This window comes from Sciurus vulgaris, assembly GCF_902686455.1.
Source record: "Sciurus vulgaris genome assembly, chromosome: 8".
Lineage (NCBI taxonomy): Eukaryota > Metazoa > Chordata > Mammalia > Rodentia > Sciuridae > Sciurus > Sciurus vulgaris.
The window spans coordinates 68,028,796-68,041,581 of NC_136468.1; the positions used below are offsets into that span (position 1 = coordinate 68,028,796).

The 12,786-nt window shown below is 42.8% G+C and overlaps 1 long non-coding RNA gene across 1 annotated transcript; it reads left to right on the top strand.

Annotated features, from left to right (window-relative positions):
- The first annotated feature begins 299 nt into the window (after positions 1-299).
- Positions 300-4,704, top strand: LOC306668409. The gene is made up of 3 exons (XR_013765864.1): positions 300-335; positions 1,701-1,817; positions 2,860-4,704. It is a non-coding gene; the product is annotated as an uncharacterized lncRNA (long non-coding RNA).
- Positions 4,705-12,786: the final 8,082 nt, after the last annotated feature.

Below are 12,786 nucleotides of genomic sequence, written 5' to 3' on the forward strand. Positions count from 1 at the left end.
ATGTGGATATGGATACAAAGCTACCACATAATTCCATGTATTTAGAACTATAGGATAATTAGTTAAGATGGATCAATATAATCACTTTTTAACAATCACTTTTAAGGACTATATAATATTCTAGTGAATGTTTATTCTTAAACTCTGAAATATTTAATGAATCCCCAATTTGGGGCATTTAGGTTGTTTCAGCTTTTACCTGAACTGGCAGGTTATTATTATATAATAAATATATTATTATTATTATTTAACTTTTTTTAGTTGGTGATAGAGCTTTATTTTTATTTATTTATATGTGATGCTGAGAATTGAACCCAGTGCCTCACACATGTAAGGTGAGTGCTCTTCCCCTGAGCCATAATCCCAACCCTTAAATATATTATTTTTATTAATACATTATAATTATACATAATAGTGGGAATCTTTATGCCAGATTCATACACGCACATAACACTTTGATCAGTCTCATTCTCCAGCACCTTCTCTTTCCCTTCCCTCCTCCTGCCCCTCCATATGCTATATTATTATAAATTATCATTTATTTTAACTAGTAAACCATAATTGTAATAAATAATATTATTATTTTAATCAGCACATTATGGTTGTATATGTAAGCGGGATTCATTGTGGTACCTTTGCGCATGAATGTAGCGTAATTTGGTAAGTCTCGTTCTCCAGTACTTCCCCATGCCCTTCCTCTCTCCCTCCCTCCCCATCTCCTTCTTCTACTCTGTTGCTCTCCTTTCTATTAAATATTATTATTAACAATGCTGTAACGAATATGTTGTGTAGCGAAATTCTTTTGTATATCCATGATTGTTTTAAAGATGCTTTTCTGTAAATGAAACCGCCAAGTCAAAGGGGAAAGGATATGCATTTAAAAATTTGGAATTGCCAGACTTTGCTGGGCAGTGTGCGAATCCCACTCCCTCGTGGCCTTGACTGTACAGAACATGTCACTCTTTTCCATCTTTCAATCTGAAAGAATTTTATCTCCTGGTTATTTTCAGTTGTATCTTTGATTATTGATGATTTATATTTTTTTATTTTTAAATTATTGCCCACTTTTCCATTAGACCGTCCATCTTTTTCCTACTGAATAGTAAAATGACCCTTTATGTTATGTTGAGAAGTTTTTTTCTGATTTGCTCTTTGTCCTTTAACTTTTTATATAGACTTTTGTGTGTGCATGTGTATGTGTAGATTCAGAAGTCCTTATTTTGTATGTAATCTTATCTATCAGTCTTCTCCTTTAGTTATGTACTTTTTAAAATGACCAAGTTTTCAGTAAAATACTGTGAAATTTTCAGTCTCATCCGAAGCTCTCAAACCCTTGAGCTCCTTGTTTCAAACTTTGCAGTCCGAGCATCATAGATGAGGTGTAATTTTTGCTTCTATTTCTATAGAACGAGGTTTCAGTAAACCTCTCAGAAGGGGTTTAGTTACTTTACAAATTCACAGATAAGACACTGCAAGTAAGAGCTCGTGATATGCGTTCTTTTTCTCATCCACAAAATGTGAGCCTCCATTCATGGAAGGCTATCACGGGAATTGGAAGGGACTAGTTTGTTTAGATTTTTTGCAGGATGAATCATGTTGTCCCATTGATGTGTTTTATAATTACACTGATGCATTCTCAAAAAAAAAAAAAAAATTGTGGCACCAACCCAAGAATCTAATACATCGTCAAAAAACGTCAGTCTGTTGTAGCTCCCCCAGAGCAACAGTTTTCACGGAACGGAGTCTCCCGGCTTCATGGCAGATCCTCTACACCATGGAGGAGGGCCTGCTGGGCATCCAGTTCTGGCGAGGACCAGGTGGGTGAGCTTGTAGCTGGGCTCTGACTCTGCTTATGTTGGCTTGAAGCACACGTGAGCCTCAAAGACTCCCCTCTCTGTCTTTAAAGTTAGACCTGAGCATCCCGCTTCTCTCTGGTCCTCCACTGTGCCTGCTTGGCCCTGCCGGTGTTCACCCTCAGGGGTGAGAGCGAGAAGAGAACCCTCTCTCCACTTTCAGACCTGGTAATGATCCACTTGGTGGTCACTATACTCCCGCCCAGCCTTTCACCAGAGTCTCTCCTGGCAGGGTGAGCACCACACAGAGCCAGTGAGCACCACCACCCTGGTGCAGAGGCCGGTTGCGTTACCTTTCAGAGCTTCCACCCAACAGTGGAGACTCCAGGGTCCAGCCCAGGTGCAATCTCAGAATGCCAAACCCCGCTGCTGATGCCTTCACAAGAGAACTCTTTGGTGGGGGTCTGGAGATGGGGACCAAAGTCCCACATGAGTGTCATCTTGACAAGGAACTATGAAAGATTAATAAACGTAGGAATTGTAGAATAGCCTGCTCCTATTGGCAGGGACCCAGGCTGATGGTGCGACTCTGTGGTCCATACCAGGGGTTTGGAAATAGTTATGTGGAATGACCCTATTAACGGGTTTGAGCGGCCCTCTCCAGTTGCGATGCTTTTATGGATTGCATAAAAAATTAGATGAACTCATCTTTCTTTTGCCTATTCAGTGCCATTTGCTCTCCCTATCCCCATCTTAGTATCACAAAAAAGTCAAAGAGTATTTTTAGTCAAAATACAACCCTCTTCGGACTACCAGGGAGGGAGAGAAACCAGATATGAGCAAAGCCCAGACCCTCCGCAGGCAAAGCTCACTGTTAAATGAACTTTGTCTTGTTACCCATTCAGTAATTGTCTGTTCCTCCCAGTGGGTGCTGGCTGCATGTCAGATGGAGACCACTAAGGAGGAGCTTCCCCTTCCTCAAGTTCCTCTGCTTCTCAAGAATTCGTGAGCCAGGGAAGCCAGTAGTGGTAAAGGAATTCTAGGCCCCTTGTTTTCCTTTTCTGAGGTCTGCGTTTCACAGTGGTAGAGCATTTGCCAGACCCTTCTTCATGGAACATCCTAACAGAGGGACTGGAAAGAGAAATTTTAGACACATGACATGTCTGGATTTTGCAAAGGTGTTTCACAAAGGCACTAATGATATCTGCAGGAAACTGGTGGCCCCAAAAGACACTGGGTCCTGATCCCTGAAACCTATGAGTGTTACGTGATACCGTAAGGTCTTAGCAGAGGTGATTAGGGTAAGGATCTTGAGCTGGAGGCATTATCCTGGATTATCCAGCTGGGCCCGAAATGCCATCGCACATATCCTGACTTAATAGCTAGGCCAAGGGAGGTTTTATAGTGGCACTCACAGGAGGGAAGTCACCGTAAAGATGGAGCACGGGAAGGTTTGAAGATACTGGATACTGGCCCTGAGGATGCGTGTGATGTAGCCTGCACAAACCAAGAAGCACGGGAAGCCACCAGAAGCCGAAGAGGCCAGAAGCAAATTCTCCCCTAGAATCTCTGGAGAGAGTGTGGCCTTGATTTTGGCACAGTTAAACCAAGGTTTGATTTCTGACCTCTAGAACTGTCAAGGAATAAATGTGTGTTACTTAAAGTCTCCAACTATGTGGTAATTTGTTACAGTAGCCCCAGAGCTTTGCAGATGAAATAGAAACCTGGTAAGTAAAGTTGTAGATCTCTGACCAACTCTATCCACTCATCCATTCACTTAGGAGATGTTTATTGAGTGACTACCATATACCAGACATAGGAGCTGTGAATAAAGCAGAGAGTGTCCCTACTTATGCAAAGGCCCTGAACTCAATGACAGCAGTTAGTTCAATGAGACTGGAAAAAAAGGCAGCGGGAGGGGAAGCACTTCTACATGGTTTTAGAGTGTGAGGTTCAACTCAAGATGGGGAGGAGGTGGCTAGGGGTCGACTCCTGGAGTACTGATGGGTCCATATTCTGTGGAGTCATGTAAACAGTTCATCTGTTTATTTCCTTAGTTAATAAATGTTTAATGAGCACATATTATGTGTCTGGCACTGACAAGGCCTTAGGAAAAGAGCAGCAATTAGGGCAGAAACATTTGCTGACCCCATTGAGCTTCCTCTAGATAGACATGAGAGGCTCAATTGTGCAATTATCACCTCTTCTCACTGTTTAGATTTTTTCAGATTATAAAATTGTTCTATAGTACTAAAATAGCAAAATCAAACATTACAGAAATACATAACACGGAAAAGAAAAACGCCCCGTCTACTCATACTCCCTCCCCAGAGATAGTCACTGCCAACAGGTTTTCGCTTGTTTCTCCAACTTTTAAAAGTATACATGTGATGTACTTTAAAAGCATAAAAATAGAGTAATACTCTTCTGAGTTTTTTTAGCTTAATGTATCTTGAATATCCTCCTACATGAATATGGAGGAATGAATTCATAGAAGTGGAAATGCAGGGTCAAAGGGTAGGAATGATTTAAATAACAGATACGGCCTGATTTCTTTCCGTTCAGGGTGTACTCGAATAGGACGCCAAGGAGACAGCGTGTTTTCTCGCAGCCTCGGCAACGCTGGATATTATCAATAATTTTAATCTTCGCCTGTCTGATGGGCGAGAGATGATATCTTGTTGTTTGAATGAACCATTTTTGACCTACAACTGAGATAACAGTTAAGTGCGAACATGCAGGAGGTTTAACAGGTGACCTAGTCAAAGAGGCCAGAACTGCTGAGCTCTGAAGATAGCGGAGGTGGGGGTGAGGGTGGCCCGGGCTTCCCAGGCAGCGCAGGCCGCAGCGCAGGGCTCTGCGGGGGAGAGCGGCCTGCCTGGCAAGAGGATGGGCAAACTCCCAAGGGGCAGAGGGCAAGAAAGAATGGAGAGGGAGGCAGAGCCCAACCTGGCAGTTCCCCTTAAAAGTTTTAGTTTTTATTCCAAGAGAGAAGAGAAGCCAGGGGAAATTTCATACAACCTGGCACAATCAGGTGGGCATTTCAAACAGCCCCCTCTGGCTGCTGTGCAGAAAGGGGGCTGGGAAGGCTGGGCAGCGGGGGGCGTGGATACAAAGAGCAAGAAGTACCTACTGTGGGGGTCCAGGCAAGGGTGGTGTCAGCTAGTCTTGGAGAGGAGTAGCTGAATTTAAGAGTATTTAGGCCTCAGAACAACAGGAGGAGGCTTGAGTGAGATGAGGAAGAAGGTAGAGAGCTGGAGGCCTGAGGTCACAGGGGTGATGAGGTGTCCAAGGGGCAGGCGAGGACTGGCCAAAAGCGAAGCTCCAGAGGAGAGATGTGCCTCCAGGGCAGCCCTGCTCCGCATGCCTGAACCCACAGCCCTCTCTAAGGCAAGCTGACCCTGGGAATCGGCCTCCCGGCACTGCCAGCTGGACTGGGAGAGGGTTTGAGCCACGGCCCTGGGGTCTGGAATGAAGACCCACCTGTGAAGGGGACCATGCCACATGGAGATGAGCCCGCCCTCGTGTGGTGTGAAGGAGAACCCAAGTGAGGGTTGATATTTCGAACTTGAGGTCATCAGAAGGGCTGCACAAGGAGAAGCAGGAAAGGGAAGTCGTGGGTAAGCCAGTCACCAGGAAGGAGGACACCGGGCAGAGAGGAGCCTGGGCAGAGCTGGCTGGGGGCTGAGGATCACAGAGCACGAGACAGGGGCAGATGGACCGCTGTCCCTGAGGGCGGCTGAGCAGCCAAGAGCCAGGCTTTCAAACAGAGCAGATGAGTTTGATCCCACAGCTCTGGTTGGGTGACCTTCGACAAGTCAATGAACGTCTCTCAAATTGTTCTTTTCCTAGACTCCAGAACAGAGAAGCAAAATAAAGATGAATGTATGAAATGTAGTTCAGTGTATTTCAAGTTCCAAAACCAAGCATTAAAATTGTAATTAAATGCCACACACATTCATCAGAGTTACAAAATTTGAAAAATCCGATAATACCAATTGATTGTGAAGATGTAGAGCAATAGGAAATCTATTTGCTCCTGGTGGGAACGTAGAGTAGTATAACTGTTTTGGAAAACACTTTGGCATTATCTATTAAGACTGAAAACGTGCACATTCTACAACTCAATTCTGTTCTTGGGTATGCATATCTAAGAGGAACTTCTCATGTGTACTGGGATATACACACATGCTAATCCATAACTTTCTTGTTCCTCATTGCCTCAGGCTAGAAACAATCAACTATCAACCAACTATGAAATATAGATTGTGATGTGTTCACATAGTGGAGTACTATACAGTACTGAGAAGGAACAAACCATGCTATAGGGAAATGACATGAATAAATTATATAAATACAGTGTTGAACACAAGAAATAATTCTTAATAATTAAAAAGTGAGCAAAACTAAATTATAACATAGAGTTTAGTTTTTATAGTCCTTTTCTTTTTTAGTACTGGGGAATTGAACTACTGAGCTACATCCCCAGCTCTTTTTATTTTTTAAATTTTGTGACAGGGTCTTCCTAAATTTCTGAGGCTGGCCTTGAACTTACAATCCTCCTACCTCAGCCTCCTGAGTCACTGGAATTACAGGCATGAACCACTGTACCCAGTTTATAATACATGTTTTTGAGAAAGCCGTAAAGAAAGGAAAGAAAGCAATTATTATGCAAGCCAGGGTGGCAGTGCTTGTAGAGGAGGAGAGTGCCAGCCTGCAGGGAGCCCTCAGAGCAGGGGGACTCCGTGGTGCTTGGGGGTATTCTATTTCCTGACCCAGGAGGTAGTTACACAAGTGTTTGCTTTGTGATTGTTCATTATACTGTACATTTGTTTTGAACACTTTAATCCAAGAGTATTTTATTCCACAATTTAAACAGGTTTAAAAAGAAGATAGCTAACACTTGTAAAATGCTTGGCATGGTGCCTGGCCCGTATTAAGAGCTCAACAGATGGCAATTTTATTTACTGTTATAACCCAGTTGTTAGAGCTGCCTTGTCTCCTAAGCAACCTTCCAGCTCCTGGGCTGAGCTCTCGTCTCCATGAGGCCTGGCTTTGAGGTTCAGATTCTGGACTGCTCTGTTTCCCAGGATAGCCCCCCAAAATCCTGTAACTCAACAGCACTTCTCAACCGACAGGTGGCTGTTTACTCTACTGCCTCCAATGCTCCCCAAGGGTGCCACCAAAGTTTGCAATGTGTGAAACTTTCTTCTTTTTCTTTCTTTGTTTTCTTCTCTCTTCCCTCCTCACTCTCCTTCCTCCCTCCCTTCATCCCTCCCTCCTTTCCTTCTTCTTCCTTCTTCCCTTTCTCTTCCTCCCTCCCCCTTTCCTCTCCTTTCCTTCCTCCTCTGCTCTCCTCTCCTCTCCTCTCCTCTCCTCTCCTCTCCTCTCCTCTCCTCTCCTCTCTTCTCTTCTCTTCTCTTTTTTGGAGTATCTTCATTATGCAGTTCCAGAAAGCTCGTTTGCTTAGCTGAGCATTACATGATCTATGACAGAACCAGTGTCCAGCCTGCTGCAGGTCAGATTTCAGGGGTAAAACCCTATGATAAGCTGGTGCCAAAGAAAAGGGACCCTCTGAATTTGAAAGGCAGGGTCTGTTGTGAAAGGAAAGACACACCCAAACAATGGTGATGCAGAAGGGGACCAGATGACTCCCAGGATAACTGTGATTGCCAATTTAAGCCCTTCAAGAGTGTGATCCATATTGGGAAATTGCACTGGCAAGGTACTCTGAGAATGTCTCTGGTCCTTGCTTGCCTAAAGGAGTAAGGATGAGGGAATCTCCATTCCACAGTTACAGAGGGGTACTGTGGACAATGGTTAACTGTAAGACCAGCTGATCACTGGCAGTGCTCATCATAAGCTGGGCACAGTGCTACCGTTTCGTTCTTACCTCCACCCTAGCAGGTAGGTGCCATTACTGTTTCCATTTTAGCAGACACAGCTGAAGCACAGAGGAGTGCAGTAACCTGCTGAAGATCACACAGCTGTCAAGTGCTAGAGCCAAGAAGAGGGATCCATCTTAGTGTCTGGTTCCAGAGGAAGGGCCCAGGGTTTGGGAATTAGATGGAGGCAGGTTTTGCTAACAATAAGCAAAATTATCCCCCAAAGCCAACTCAATAGTGGGAAGTTTTGGAAAAGAGCAAATGATCTTCCTTTAAGCAGCGTGACTGTCAAATATGTTTTAGAAAAGATTCCTGCAACTGAGCAGCAGGTTAGACTACATACCTTTCAGGGTCCTTCCAAAGAAGCCAAGATTAAAAATTTGAGTCTTGGTAGAGCTTCTGAGAGGGGAATGGACTGTATACTAAAAATAAAATAAAATAAAACAAAGCAAAACAACAACAACAACAACAACAAAAAAAAAAACCTCCAAATTTCACTGCATGCCCTGATGCATATTCCATTTGAGTACTCTTTCATGCTGGTGTTCATGAACCAACCTCAGAACTCCGGAGACACAGTAAAATCATTTTCCCTATGGGGTTGTTTTCGTTTAGTCTTTTAGCTGACAGCAGTTACTGAGCGCCTTTCTAACTGCTGATGAAATACCTTCCTAAGCTTCAGAAGAGAAACAATTTGCATAAGGCATTCTCCCACATTTATTTCTTTAATTTCAGACCAGAAGCACTGATCTTTTCGAACGTATTTTCCTGCCACATCTTCCACGATTCGCATGTGTATTGTGAACGCCCCGTGTACAGAATTGCCAATGGCATTCCGTAGTGTTTGGGTTGTTTAGAATCTGCCCTTCATGCTGAAATGATACGTCTGGCTTTGTTTCCCGGGTTACAGAAACTTCTTTGGTCTATTTCCATGACTATGTCACTACTTTCTGGTTTTCTGAGCCTCCGCGACCACCCTCCAGGATAAGGGAGAAATGTGATGGTGTCTCTGGTTGGAGTCTTTGCTGTCACCTGGAAAACCAGAATGAATTGTGGTTATTTGGCCTCATGGAAAGTAGACCCTGTCATTTTTCCATGGGCAGAATATTAAGCTGGATTACATATCATGGCTTTTAAGATCTTTGGATAATAACTATTTAAATTAACTATGTAGAAGCTAAAGAATTGCCTATGTACAATTTAATTTATCCTTGCACATATGGTTAAGTAGTTCATGATACATGTTAATTAAATTGAGTTTATTGAACATATAGTATTTTTAATAGACTTTAGTTTTCAGAGCAATTTTAAGTCTGAAGCAAAATGAGCACAAAGTACATTTCCATATATCACTTGGCCCCCAATACACATAGCCTCCCCTGCTGACGTCCCCTACCAAAGTGGCAAGTGATGGGCCTACACAAACACACCATTACTTCCCATCATCTGTAGTTTACATCAGGGTCCACTTTTGATGTTGTATGTCCTGTGGCTTCTCCATGGTTTCACCTTTTCTGGAGTATGACATAGTTGGAATTACACAGCAATGTAGCCTTTTCAGATTGGCTCTTTCACTTAGTGACATTCATTTAAGATTCTTCCTTGTCTTTCCATGACTTAACAGCTCTTTTCTTTTCAGTGCTGAATAATACTCCACTGTCTGGATGTACCTCCATGGTGGTTGTTTCTTTTTAATCCATTCTCCCACTGAAGGCCATCTTGGTTGCTTCCAGGTTTTGGCAATTATAAACAAAGCTGCTATAAACATTCTTGTGCAGGTAGGTTTTTCTGTGGACATATTTTCAGCTCTTATGAGTAAATACCAAGGAGCATCATTACTGGATCAGATGGTAAAAATATGTTGAGTTTTGTGAGAAACTGCTGATGGTCTTTTGAAGTGACTGAACCATTCTGCATTCCCACCAGAGATGAACCAGAGCTCCTGTTCCCCTACACCTCCCCAGAACTTGTTGCTGTGTTTTTTTGTTTTGTTTTTTTTTTTTTTTTAAATTCTACCAGGTATCTCGTTGTTATTTTAATTTGCATTTCCTAATGACATATGATGTTGAGCATCTTCTCATGTGCTTTTTTGGTCATCTACATTTTTTCTTTGTTGAGGCATCTGCTTGGATCTGTTGAGATCTTTTGCCCATTTTCAAATTAGGTTGTTTGTGTTTTTGTTGTTGAGTTTTAAGAGTTCCTTGTATAGTTTGCGTAACAGTCCCTTATCAGACATGTCTCTCGCCAGTGTTTTCTTCCAGCCTGTGGCTTGCATTGTTCACTTGAACATACAACAATGTTCTGTTCCATGTAATAGGGACGTAGATGAGACAATTGCTCCCTTTGAAGTTGCTTTCATTCTTATTTGGAAAAAAAAAAACTTATTTCCTGGATGCAGAAAGAATACCAGGATTCTTTTTATTGACTGCCATTGAAGCTCCTAAATGGATCATGGAGTAATAAACACTCCAGAGAATTGGTACATTTGGGAAACTGGCTTGGATATGGTTTTATGTGAGGAGAGTTTCCCAATAAACCATAGACTGGTGGCTTACATATTGAAACTCTGACAAAGCATCATGGGTATCCTAAGAAATATCAACCACTGATGTTTATAATCCCTCACATTCCATGTCCACTGGCTTTACCTCATTTGACAGTTGTGAGTTAGTGACAACGTACCCAAGTATGAGGGGCTATGACAATTTGGCCAAGAGAAAATAAGTTTTATTCTATGTTTTAGGCAGCTTTTGGGCGTCTGTGACCAAAAGAGCTGACAAGAAAAGTTTTGAGGAGGAAAAGTTTGTCACTCACCACTTCAGAGGTCTCAGTCCTTCGAAGGTCAACTCCATTGCTCTGCGCCTGAGGTGAGGCAGAACATCATGGCAGAAGGGTGTGGAGGAGGAAACAGGTAGGAACACGGCACCAGGAAGCAGAGGGAGACAGCTCCATTCTCTAGGGACAAAATACATACCCCCACAGGCATGCCTCCAGTGACCCACCTCCTCCAACCACACCCACCTGCCTTCAGTTACCACCCAGTTAATCCCTATCAGGGGGATTAATGCACTGACTAGATTAATGCTCTCATGACCCAATCACTTCACCTCTAAATTTTCTTGCACATGAACTTTTAGGGAACACCCAATATCTAAACCATATCATTATATTTATTTGGCTTTTTATATTTTTAAATATTGAGAAACACTTAATAGAAAGGCCTCATGTCTAAGTAGCATAGAATCACAGGGAGTAAAACTCACGTGACTTCACTTTTTGGAATCTACAGCATTTGCTGGTACAGAGTACATATCAGCATATTATCAACATGACATCTTATACTTAATAACCTTAAACAGAGCTCTTTCAGTGTGTCTACTCATAGATTAAAAAACAGGGCCCTAAAACCCAGTGTGAATTGAATGCCTGCTCTCTCCAGTTTGGATGTGCTACATCCACACTCATCGGCAAGTGCTAGGAGTCATGTTGGAGTGTAAGGTTCGACCTTGAATCTGAAATGAAAGGGAAGCTCAAACACTTAGCTGAGCAGAAGAGCAAACACTAGCGAGACAGTATTGTTAAGACTGACAATGAGCCGGATCCAATACCAAGGCCATGCACGCCCGATGCTGTGTCCAAAGAGGAGGAAATGGTCAAGGCCCTCCAAAGTTCCATTCCTCAGGGCCACAGAACTCTGAGAGACAACAGGCAGAGGCCAGAAAGAGGGCACAAATTGGTCTTCATCCGGAAAGATATGTTCACTGGACCAACAGCAGGTCCTTGTTCTTGGTGAGATTGATACAAATGTTCTTCAGAATTGCCCCAGTTTCAAGGTTCCCAAACAAAGTGGGAGGAAGTAGGAGCTGCAGAGTGTAGGGACTGGGGCGGGGCAGGGACGGGGCTCTGCACGGTGTGAAGATCTTGGTTATAGGACCTCCGCAAGCCTGGGGTTCGTCCCATTGGTGATTTTAGTTATATGACCTTGGGCCACTTATTTGAACATGTGAACCTTGGTTTTTTCATTTGTAAAACTGGAATCATAATTTCTGCTCCTTAGTTCTGTGGCAGAGATGAGGGATCATTTACATCAAATACTTGGCCTGTAGTAGGAACTCAATAAATGTTAAGTAATTTTTCAAAAATCCTTCAGACTTTATTTATGCATTTAATGACTCTGCTATAAGAAAGCCCAGGTGCACTCTCTATACACTTCTGCTTATGCTGCTTTTGTTGGAAATGAAATACTGCGTCAACTAGGATGCTTTCAGTTGCAAGTACCCAAACTGCCAACTCAAACTAGCTTTAAAAATAAAGTAGATTTATTGGTTCACATAACTGGAAAGTCCCATGAAAAAGTCAGTTTTAGGAGAAGCTTGATCCAGCAGGTTCATGATGTATCGATAGACCCGGTTTCTCTTCTCTTTTCGTTTTTCTTTCTTTCGTTTAAGGGATGGGGTCTTATTCTATTACCCTGATTAGTCTCAAACTTCTAGGCTCAAGAGATCCTCCTGCCTCAGCCTCCCAAATAACTGGGACAATAGGCACCACCATGCCTGGCTCAGACCTGGTTTCTTTTGGTTTATGCTCTGCTACAATGGTATCAGCTTTATTCCAAGTCTGGCTTCCTTTGTTGTTGCAAGATGGTTGTCAGCAGATGTCTGGGTCCATCTGTTAGAATTTAGTTTACTCTGTGTGACAGAAAACCCACTATGATAGTGGCTATAACAAGACAGAAGTATTTTTCTCCTTATATAAAAGAAATCCAGAGATAGGTGGCCTAGGGCTAGTATAGCATCTTCACCCTGTTATGGACTCAGATGTTTAACATGATGCTCTATATCTTCTCCCTTTCTCAAGGTCACCTCCAAGTCCAAATGACTGCTGGAGTTCCAGCTATTATGTCTACATTCTGTTCAGGAGGAAGGGGCAGAAGAAAGGCTCACTTCCTCTCTTTTAAGGAGACTCGCTGTGTACCAATCTTGCATCTGACATCTCATTGGCTGGTACTTAGTCACATGGGGTAGTTGCAAGGGAGGCTGAGAAACAGAATCTTTTGCTAGACTCAAATTGCCCAGTTAGAAATTGAATTATTCTTATTCCCTAGAAGA